Source organism: Camponotus vicinus, unplaced genomic scaffold (genome assembly GCF_025532165.1).
Source record: "Camponotus vicinus isolate PSW18456_S1 unplaced genomic scaffold, iyCamVici1.0 SCAF_3, whole genome shotgun sequence".
Taxonomy (NCBI): domain Eukaryota; kingdom Metazoa; phylum Arthropoda; class Insecta; order Hymenoptera; family Formicidae; genus Camponotus; species Camponotus vicinus.
The window spans coordinates 10,375,297-10,379,818 of NW_028141967.1; the positions used below are offsets into that span (position 1 = coordinate 10,375,297).

Below are 4,522 nucleotides of genomic sequence, written 5' to 3' on the forward strand. Positions count from 1 at the left end.
TAAAATAGGACATCCTATATGTAAAATTATAATCGTATGTGTGTGTACACATTATCCATCTAACAATACTTATCGTTAGTATAACATACACAAATAATCATGATAGATTATCTCTGAAAGATAAGAATGTAATCCTTTGTTTACCTTTATGTAATTCAAAATTGCTTATACTTTCTATAGTAGTTAGTGCCAGAGGCGGCCTATTCGTGAGCTGGCTATTTAAAAAAATATTTTATATCAGATGCGGTTTGCATGAGCGCTCTGGTCACAAAATAATATTTATCCCAGAGACTATCTACTCGTGTGCTGGTTGTAAAAAAAATCCCAGAGGCGATCTATTCGTGTGCTGGTTGTAAAAAATAATCCCAGAGGCGATCTGTTCGTGTGCTGGTTGTAAAAAAAAATCCCAGAGACGATGTATTCGTGTGCTGATTGTAGAAAATAATCCCAGAGGCGATCTGTCCGTGTGCTGGTTGTAAAAAAAAATCCCAGAGGCGATGTATCGTGTGCTGATTGTAGAAAATAATCCCAGAGGCGATCTGTTCGTGTGCTGGTTGTAAAAAAAATCCCAGAGGCGATCTGTTCGTGTGCTGGTTGTAAAAAAAAATCCCAGAGGCGATCTGTTCGTGTGCTGGTTGTAAAAAATAATTCCAGAGGCGATTTATTCGTGTGCTGGTTACTTTGAAAAATAATTATACCAGATATGATTTGCATGAATGCTTTAGTTTACTAAAAAAGATTGATATTTATTTTGTTTTAATATGATATATTTTTCCATAGTTAATTTGCAGTAATAATTATGTAAAATTTTTTAAACAAAAGATTACACTTATTTTAAAGAGATTTTATTTCTTCCAAGATTATAGAAAAAGATAAAGTGTATGAAATATATGTTATTTTTGTAATAATATTTTACACAATATTAAACCATTCATTTTTTCAGGCAACAGTTATTGAAGCTGATGAAGGAAGGGTCAAATGATTCCAGGCATAAAGAGTATTAACAACAAATTCATCGATTTTCAAAAATCGATAGAATGTTCTGATACGATGGATTTTAACGTTAGTACCCAAATAATGCAATGCCTGGAGTCCCCTTCAAATACAGGTATGTATTATGAAAATGTCGAACTTTGCGATGACGATAGTTTTGTTATTGATAACGGCTCTCTGGATGCAAATCATATTCAGGAAAGCATGCCCGAAAGCCGTCGCATTGTCGACATTTCTTTTATGTGGAATGAAATCCACAGAACATTTGATAACTATGCGCGAGGAGTAGAGTGCCAATTTAAAGATTGGAAACTCGTAAATTCTCATCGCTGTGGATTAATGACGCAGTTTTTCTTCAAATGCCAAATGTGCAACTATGAAGACAACATATGGTCAGAACCCACAGAACCTGAAAAGTTGGATCTCAACCAAGCTGCTGTAGCTACAACTATAACAGTTGGAAATGGTTATGCCCAACTGGAAGAGTTCTGTGCAGGTGTTAATATTCCTTGCATGTCTTAAAAGACTTATATAAAACATTGCGAAAATCTAGTCGATGATTTTCAAAAAACAGCTATAGAAAGTATGAAAATGGCAGGCGAAGTAGAAAAACAACTCGCCCTCGAGAGGAATGAAACTATAAATGGCATTCCATACATAACCGTTGTAGCGGATGGTAGTTGGATGAAGAGGTCGTACGGCAACGCTTACGATTCACTTTCCGGTGTTGGTGCCATAATTGGTTACCGCACAAAAAAAGTTCTCTTCATTGATATCCGCAACAAATTTTGTACAGTGTGTGACAGAGCGGAGCGAAATGGACTTGAGTCACGCAGTCACAAATGTTATAAAAATTTTGACCGCAACGCTAGCTCTACAAGTATGGAAAATGACGCCATTGTAGAAGGCTTTAAAAATAGCCTTGAAATGCATGGACTGATATATAAAACAATTATTGCTGATAGCGACAGCAGTGTAATCAGGCCATACTAAATAACGTATCGCGAACAAATGGTGACCGTGAAAAAAGTAGAATGCACTAATCATTTGCTTCGCAACTTGTGCAAAAAGTTGAAAGTCGTTGCAGGTACAAGTTCAACTAAAACAGCACAGAAAACGTGGCTTTGTACAGTTAATGTTGTAGAAAACAACATTTTAAAAATACGGAAAGAAGTACTAGAAGCTGCCGCTCTACGAAGAGAGGAAAAATTACCTTACCATAACAAAGCTACGGAATTACAAAAAGATATTTTAAATATTCCTAGCCATATTTTTGCTGAGCATAAAAGATGTAATGAACGTGGCCGTACATGCGAAGAAAACCGTGAGAAAATACAAAATTATGTGTCGTATTTAAAATTCCACGGTTTATATGACAAAATTGAAAGTACTGTCAGGTATTTGAGTGCTTATTCCGATTGTTAAATTTGACAAACAATCCTGCAGAAGCGTTTAATTCGATAATCTGCAAAGAAATAGGTGGAAAGCGCCTTAATTTTGGTTTACGAGGTTCTTACAATGCTAGAATTGCGGGAGCTGTTGTGCAGTATAATAATCAACAAGTGCTTACGCAAGTACACATAAGCATGTGTAAGGATGTTCCCCCGACTGTCAAAAATTTAGAAAAACGACGACAAACAAAGGTTGCGATAACTAAAAAATCTCGAGAAGAGAATGGCAGATCTAAAAAATTTAAACGAGAGGCAGGAACAGATCGATATTATGGCCCACAATCATAAAAGCCAGATCTACCTGACGTATACAAACAACTTGAAATAAATCATATAGAAAAGTTGTCAGAAAATGCAGAAAACAGGGAAAAAATTGAACGGGAGACAAGAGACCAAAATGAATGTGAACTATGGCATTCATTAAGGCGTGAAATGCTAACAGCATCCAATTTTGGAACTGTATGTTGCATGAGACCAACAACGTCTTGTGCAGCGACTGTAAAAAGCTTTATATCCTCCACAAATTGACACAGCAGCCATGAAATATGGTCACGATAGGGAGGAAGTCGTTAGAAAAGAGTTGGCTACAAAATTAAATAAAAAAATTGAACCATGTGAATTGTTCATTGATTATAAAAATCCATTTTTGGGTGCTTCTCCCGATAGACTTATCGATGAAGATGGTTTGGTAGAGATTAAATATCCTCTATCAGCAGAGAATTTAACAGCTGATGAGGCTGTACAAAAATTGCCTTTACTGAAAGGCATATTTGACAGAAAAAATAATGATAAAATGAATCGAAATCATCGATTCTTTTATCCAGTTCAAGGGCAGTTGAACATAACGCAGCGAAACTATTGCATATTCGCTATATGGACTCCCAAAAGTTTAAAAGTTGTGGTAGTCAATAGAGACAATGACTTTTGGGAAAATCAAATGCTGCTTTTTCCAAAACGTTTCTATCATGACTGTATGCTTCCAGAAATCTTGGATAGCCGTCATAACAGGCATATGTTTATTAGAGACCCGCAATATATAAAAGATTTTTATTGCTCAAAAAAAGCATCTGAAAGAAAAATTATCCGCAAAACTGCGCAACAAAATAATGTAGATAACAAGCAAGAAAACAAACGATTAAAACTGAACTTTATGCAAACATACTTGGCGAATATTGCTACTGTTTCGGATACAGAGCAAGATAGCGATTGCAGTCAGTTATTCAAAGATTAAACAAAATCTGACTAAAGATGAAATAGCAAAACGTAAGAAAGTTTTAGATGATATAATTGCTCCTCTTCCTTTGGTGAGAGAGAACGTTCTGCCTGTACAGAGCAAACTGAACGATGAATCATTAGATAGATTCTTGCGTGTTGTTAGAGAAACTTCTTGTTTCGAAACGCAAAGCGTTCTGTATTTGGAGTTTCCGGATCTGATAACAGCCAGTGATAGCGATAACAGTTTACAAATAATTGGAGGCAACTGTACTGATCACTGGCGATGCATTTTCTGTGATGGCTCCAAACTGTATGTATATGACAGCTTACCTGGCTGTACATATAAAAAATTGGCAGAAAAAGAGAAAGATTATATTCGCGAACGTTATCCAAGAATAAACGTAAGCAATATAATATTTGAAAAAGTCCAAGAACAACCAGATAGCATATGTTGCGGAATTTATGCAGCTGCTTGCTCTGTAGTTTTAGGAAGAAATCCTTGTGAGGATAAATATTCTAATGACGTAGAGCGCATGAGACGTCATTTTATGAATATAATAGAAACTAACAAGCTGTCACCGTTCCCTTCACAATAAATGTTTGTTGCACCATAATAAATAGCATTTGTTTAATATAATAATATTCAATGCATCCCTCATTCGCATAAAAAGAAAGCTATATTATTTATACACTTGGTGTGCAAATCGGAAAGACGAAAATATAATGGTTGCGTCTTACGAGAATGGGCGATGGATGGGGCCCATTCTATATATGAAATATTTTTAAAAATATTTTATATTAATATAAATATATTTTATATTATATATTTTATATACTAATAAAGCCAGGGGCGATCTAACGTG

General features: G+C 35.3%; 1 pseudogene; it reads left to right on the plus strand.

Moving 5' to 3' along the window:
* Positions 1 to 1,128: 1,128 nt before the first annotated feature.
* Positions 1,129 to 4,255, plus strand: LOC145969286 (uncharacterized; annotated as a pseudogene).
* Positions 4,256 to 4,522: the final 267 nt, after the last annotated feature.